Genomic DNA, 7,729 nt, shown 5'->3' on the forward strand with positions numbered 1-7,729 from the left:
TGTTTAAGATACATATGATAACCTTGGATGTTAGTTTATTAGTTTGTGGGTTTAATGCTACTAAATGTCAAATAAAATATCTCATATTTTATTAAATAAATAAAATATTTGTACAATATAATTACAAACTACAGGATCCTATAAGATATAGGACATCAACCCCAACAGGCTCAACAAAACTCGAGCAAGATAATAAAGGGAGTACAGGTTCTAATACTCTTAAAAGCTTCAATTCTTATAATAGACCCAATCCTAGCAAATGTTTTAGGTGCAAACAACAAGGTTGTTTATCTAATGATTGACCCCAATGAAGAAATTTGACAATTCAAGAAGACCAAGAATTCAGAGAAGAAGAATAAGAAGAACAGGAAGACGAGCTCCAAGTGACTCGATCAGACATGGGAGATGAACTTTCTCGCGTAGTACAACGCACCTTACTATCTCCTACTTCTGATTCCTATGCTCAAAGACACGCACTTTTCCAAACAAAGTGTACTATTCATGGCAAAATATGCACTGTCTTCGTGGATAGAGGTAGCAGCAAGAATTTAGTATCTAAAAAGTTGATTCGGGCACTTAAACTCAAGGTTGATAACCACCCAAGTCCATACAAAAGTAAGTTGGATAAAAAAAGGTGGATAAGCCCCAATAAATCAAATTTACATCGTCCCTTTTTCCATTGGGAGCCATTAAAAGGATCAAATCAGTTGTGACATCTCACTTATGGATGTTTGCCATGTCCTCCTGGGACGACCTTGGCAATATGACAATCAAACACCTCGTAAAGGGAGTGATAATTTTCCTCCTACCACTCAACAATACTATCTCAGCCTTTTAAAGTTTTATGCAACCTAAACAAAAAATACACTTGTTCACCTTCCTTTCCAATAAAGAAGCAATCATCAAAGCCTTTACCTGTTCCATGGCCCTTCTTATCAAGGAAAATAAACCTCCTATTCTTCCCATCCCTATAGACACCAAGGCCCAACATCTTCTAGATCAGTTTCTTACTATCACAACCCCACCAACAGACCTACCACCACTTAGGGATATCCAACATAACATCGACTTCATACTGGACTCAGTATTACCTCACCTTTCTCACTACAAAATGAGCTAATTCGAGTATCAAATACTTCATGAGATAATTTAGGACTTACTTCATAAAAAACATATTCAACCAAACCTTAGTCCTTGTGCGATGCTAGCCCTTTTAGCTCCAAAAAAAATATGTTTCATGGCGCTTATGTATTGAAAGCCACAATATAAATAAAATAACCATAAAGTACCCTTTTTCTATACCTCGAATATCTTATTTGCTAGACAAATTAGCCAGATCACATATATTTTTCCAAAATTGAGCTTGCTAGTGGATATCACCAAATTCGTATAAGACAAGGTGATGAATGGAAAACAACCTTCAAAACTAATGAGGGACTCTTTGAATGACTTGTCATGCCATTTGGGTTATCCAATGCCCCTAGCACGTTTATACGGCTCATGAACCAACTTTTTCTTCCTCTTCTTAACAAATATGTGGTTATTTACTTTGATGACATATTGGTTTACAACAGATCCACAGACGACCATCTCATACACCTTAAGGAAGTATTTTCCATTTTAGCTTCTACTTCATTGGTCATCAATACTAAGAAGTGTGAATTTCTAAAGTATTTCCTTTTTAGGATTCATCATCAATAGCAAAGGAGTTCAAGCGGATCCAACCAAACTTCAAGCCATACCAGAATGGCAGCCACCTAAGACAGTAAAAAGGTACAATCTTTCCTTGGTCTTACTTTATTTTATCGCAAATTCGTTAGAAATTTTAGTTCTCTAATAACTCCTTTTACTAATTGCCATAAGAAAGGAAAGTTTGCATGGAATGAAGATGCTTTATATAGCTTTAATATTTTGAAATCCAAATTATCATCCCCTTTAGTCCTAGCTTTACCTGACTTCTCTAAGGCATTTAAAGTTGTTGTTGATGCTTGTGGGGTAGGTATTGAAGCTGTCTTATCCTAGCACAATTACCCAGTAAAGTTCTTTAATGAAAAGTTAAGTGCAACTCGCCAAAAATGGTCCACCTATGAACAGAAACTCTGCTCCTTAGTTCGAGCACTCCAATATTAGGAACACTATCTCATTGGAAAAGAATTTGTCTTACTCACTAACCACTACTCCTTAAAATTCCTACATTCCCAAAAAAACATATTAGTAAAATGCAAATTAGATGGATTACTTTTATTAAAAAAAAAATTGACTTTGTGATAGATGAAGGGATCAAATCTGCAGCGGAAGTGTTGTGAACACCTTACATCCCCCAATTTGATTTTTACATAAACAAATTCAGTATATTAAAATAGAATATAAACATATAATATAGCATGCTTTGGGAAAAAAGATTAGAATCATTCTTATCTTTGTAGATTCTCAAGCTTCACGAACAATCCTCTTTAAGTTCCAACGAATGGCTCCTCCAACGATCTTGATCATGAACGATTTCTTGAACATTCTTGAACACTACCATGAGAGTAACCTCGTTATTCTCTAGGAGTTCAATAAAGGGATGGGTGGTATCCAACTACTGGGAGAGAGAGAGGAGAAAAGAGTTTTGGAGAGTAGATATGATTCTCTTTGTGGCTTAGGAAAAATTTTGTACAATAACGTTTATGTGTTGCGTATTATCAGTGTGTCCCAAAGGGGTCACAATGAGTTCTTTATATAAAGAAGGGTCAGACCCTTTTCCCAATCGTTTTCCTATTTCCCTTTTTCCACAATTAATTAATTAAATAACACTTGTTTAATTAATTAGCACAATTAAATAACACTTATTTAATTTAATTTACATATTAATTAAATAACTATATATACATTAAATCCAATTTAACGTGTATAATTATATATATATATATATATATAATATATATATATATATATATATATTATCATAAACATCGTACGTATATGTGCAAAACCTCTATATTAATTAATTCTTTGTGAATCTAATTATCTTGAATTAATTAATTGAATCTTATTCAAATATTACTTTCCAATTTAATTTGAATTATAGATCATATCCATGATCAATTATATATTAATCACATTAATATATGATTTCCTCAAATTAATTTGAACAATTCAAATCATCCTCCTTAAATATCCTCTAGTGAGCTAACAAGGGGACTTGGTGGACCTGTAGACCAAAAGCTTCAAAAATATGAGATTAATTGGCTAAACTCATTAACCAAGTTAATCAATATTCGTTAACTATGGATACACTCCATTAAAGACCAACTACTGCAATCTTCTCACTATAGATACATTTCTATGTCCACAGATATAGATCAATAACAACAAGTTAGTCCTTCGTGAGTGTTCGTAATTCCAACTTGGTCAAATTACTGTTTTACCCTTGGGTTACCTCTGACTCCTTAAGTATTGATGCTTCTTTAATGAACAACCTGTTTACGGTCCAACCAATAAATAGAAACCCATATCGGGCCAATGAAAGGGTAAGACCCTTTGTTCAAGTCCTGGAGACATCACCTAAGGGAACACTCATCTACTTACCCTTAAGACGGGAATGAGTGAATTCCATATTGTATTATTATGTTCCCAGCTTCTCATTCGGTCTTGTCCCCAAAATGTTAAGCATATTGGGTCGGCGAATTGGCCACCCTCACCCATACAAATCAAAAGACAATCCCTCATAAACAAAAATTCACAATATACATAGGATTAAAACTAAGTTGTCTTGGTCATCCTATTGAAATAGGAACCTAACTAATTAACGGTGTTACATCTAATGTTACTATTTCGCGGTCCGGTCTTTTGCAAACTCATTGCATAGGATACCCTCACTCGCATGTCAACTACACAAATGCGTTGGATCATCGTGTTTGTATCAAATACAAAGTGAGTCGTATCCATAGTGTTACCAGGATAAGGTACCCAACCTTATCCCTCTACTATAGACCCTTCAGGCTATATCTTGAACATTGATCCTTGTATGTCTCCTTATACAATTTAAGACTCATAAGGTAGCCTTGGATGTTAGTTTATTAGATTTAGGGTTATTAAGACAAAAATAGACAAACGACACAAACAATAACATTTATTGAATTAATATCTATAACTCTTTATTGATGACAGTCAATTAATAATATTTACTATCTACGAGTTTTAGGGCATAAAACCCAACAAAAACATACTTCAGGGTCTTCTAATAAAGTAGTCGGTGCTTTAACTAGGAAAGCCAATTCATTAACACTTTTACATGGATCTATTATCGATTTTGACCATTTTTCTACATCTTATGAAAATGACCACCATTTCCATAACACTTGGCACTCTTGTTTAATTAACAGCAATTGTAAAGATTTCCACTTACTTGATGGATTCTTTTAACGACAACCAATTATGTATACCCCCAAGGATTTCTTAGAGAGACACTTATCCAAGAAGTTCACTCTAACGGCTTAGTCGGGCATTTTGAAAGAGACAAAACCTTAATTTCCATCAGTAAATGTTTTTATTGGCCACAACAAAGGAAAGATGTAAACAACTTTGTAAAAAGATGCTTTATATGTCAAAAAACCAAAGGGAGAACTCAAATCACTAGCCTCTACACCCTTTTACCCATTCCAAATTCTATATAGGAAGATCTATCCATGGATTTTATCCTTGGATTACCTAGAATACAAAGAGGTTTTGATTCCATATTTGTTGTAGTGGACAGATTTAGCAAGATGACACATTTTATTGCCTGTAAGAAAATATCCGATGCTATGAATATTGCTCACCTCTTTTTTAGAGAAATTGACATGATTCATGGGATCCCAAATTCAATAGTATTAGATCAAGTTGTAATATTTATGAGCTTCTTTTGGAAAAGGTTTGACACAAGTTTAAAGTTCAATACTACAAGCCACCCTCAAACAGACAGCCAAACATAAGTAACAAATAGGATACTTGGCAACCTCCTTCGATGTCTTTTTAGTGACAAACCAAGAGAATGGGATACTTGTCTTGCTTAAGCTAAATTTGCATACAACAATATGCAAAACAAATCCATAGGGAAGTGTCCATTTAAAGTAGTTTATACTAAACTTTCCTGCCTAACTTTTGTTCTTACTAATCTTCCATAATCTATTGGTTTAAGTGTAGAAGTGGAACAAATGGTGGACTAAATAAAAAAATTACACCACGAAGTAATCGACCACCTAGAACCTACTGATGCATCCTACAAGGCTAAAGTATCTCAACACAGATGCGTTCAAACCTTCCAAACCGGAGATTTAGTGATGATCCACCTAAGAAAAGAAGGCTATCCACTAGAACTCATAACAAACTTTCCAACAAAAAGCTCAAACCATTTAAAGTCATACATAAAATTGGAGAAAATGCCTATGAAATTGACCTCCATCCTTCACTCAACATCCATTCCACATTCAATGTTGCTGACCTCACTCCCTACTACCCACTAGATGAGTTTCAACTAGCAACATAACTCGGGTCGAGTGATCCTCTATTGGAGGAGAAAATTGATGTAGAGTACTTTGAGAATTCTTAGATGTTTTAGTCAAATGTATTTTCATTAACATTTTACTTTCATTTTTTTATTTTTTTAGTTTAGGTGTGAACCCACCCTTCCCTTTTGGGTCTATTTAAAGAAGGTTAGGTTTACATTAGTTAGTTAGTTTGGGGATGACAAAGCCCTTCCTTTGGGTCTATTTAAGGAGAACTTGTCTTCATTTCTCACACAATTAAGAAACCTTTCTTCAAAATTTCCTCCAAGATTTGGGTACTCTATCATTCTTCTTCTTCATTTTTCTTTTTTTTTTTCCTGTGATTTTTTTCTATGTTTTTTCCTACATTTCTTCTTCTTTTTTTTCATTTTTGTTATTTTTGTTATTTTTTTGCATTTTTTATATTTTTTTTTTATGTTTTCTCTGCATTTCTTCTTATTTCTCTCTCTCTCTCTTTGTGTTTCTTTACATCGAGCATCGAACATAGAGTATAGAGCACTAGAGCATCAAGTGAACTTCTGAATCGAGCATTGAGCATACAACATAGAGCGTATAGTATCGAGAATTGAGTAGCATGTAGCTAGTATATAGCATAAAGCATATAACATAGATCACAGAGCTTAAAACATCAAGCATTGAAAATCGAGTAGCATGTAGCTAATATATAGCATAGAGCATATAACATAGATCACAGAGCTTAAAACATCAAGCATTGAGAATCGAGTAGCATGTAGTTAATATATAGCATAGAGCATATAACATAGAGCATCAAACATTGAGGATCGAGTGTCAAATATTAAGAAAACTTATGAATCATGGTGTAGATGATTTTCAGGATCCAAAGGATAAATTCACAATTTTAAAAAGGTACACATTTTTCATTTGGACCAAAAAATGGGAGGTCCCCCAGATGGATGACCCAAAAATTAGGCAAAGTTTGTGAAATGACCCGATTTTTGAAAAAAAATGTCGAATGACCCTTTGCTAACATCAAATTCGAGTGAAATTACCAAAATATATTCGTGTGCACGCGGAAAAGTAATCTCGCTCTCGCTCGTCTTACTTTGTCTTCTTTTTTTCACTCATAGATCACTATATCTTTCATGCTAGCTCGTCTCGCTCTCTTTTTTTTTTTTCACTAATCACTATGTCTCTCATTCTCACTTGTCTTGTTCTAGCTCGTCTTGCTCTCTCTTCGTTTCATCATTCCTCTCCCTTGTCTCTTGCTCACTGGAGTTGGTCACATCGGAGTTACTCGCATGGACTCGTCGTGTTGGAGAAGAAGAAGAAGACGTATAGAGGAGAAAAAGTCGGAGAAGAAGAAGGCGACGTGCAGAGGAAGATTTCTCACACTAGAGAAGAAGAGGAAAAAGAAAAAAGAAGGACAATAATGTAACTTCACGTAGTCATGACATCAGCAAAGGGGCATTTGACATATTTCTAAAAAACTGGGTCATTTGCCATTTTGGACCTTTAAAATGGGTCTTTTGAGCAATTAATCCAAAAAATGGGCATCCCTAAAAAAAAAAAAAAAAAACTCATTTTCAGTAAGTTGAGCAAATCCCTTTTTTTCTTCCAAATTTGAGTCATAAGTCCAACGAAGGGTTTTTTTGTATGGATGGCCTCATTTGGGAGGCCCAAATGAAAAATGACCACCTGTACATAAGGTAATGGAAAATGGCCTTCTGCTTACGTCATAAGCATGTGATTTTGCTGATTCACCCCTAAGATGCACCTCACACGCTTTCCAATACAACTTTATTCAATCCTCGATGGCTCGTCACTCATTCCTCGATACACGGTCAATTTATACTCAGCTTCATGGTCACTCGATACGGCTGTAATCGACACGTGTATACTCAATCGTAACCACGTCATACTCGATTCTTTTGAATTTTCCATGTCGTCGGAACCTGATCTGTAATGAATGCTCATGTACAAAAATACACAAATTGGGAAATTTTCTGACAATATACATGATTCTTTCAAATTAATTTCTTGAAATGTGAAGTAATTTTTTTTTATATTAACTAAGAACAAACATAATTGAAACACAAAAGAGAAAATCAGGATCACTTTCCTTAAAAAAAAAACCCACTTCACAAAATCTGTTTTTCTTGACGGAGATCAAGTTATAAAGGCATTGAGATCATTTCACTACATTGTCTCACACCTCAAGTAAGTAAATGTGCTTTTTCCTA

This window comes from Benincasa hispida, chromosome 11, assembly GCF_027475165.1.
Source record: "Benincasa hispida cultivar pf3 chromosome 11, pf3_genome.v1.1, whole genome shotgun sequence".
In the NCBI taxonomy this organism is placed as follows: domain Eukaryota; kingdom Viridiplantae; phylum Streptophyta; class Magnoliopsida; order Cucurbitales; family Cucurbitaceae; genus Benincasa; species Benincasa hispida.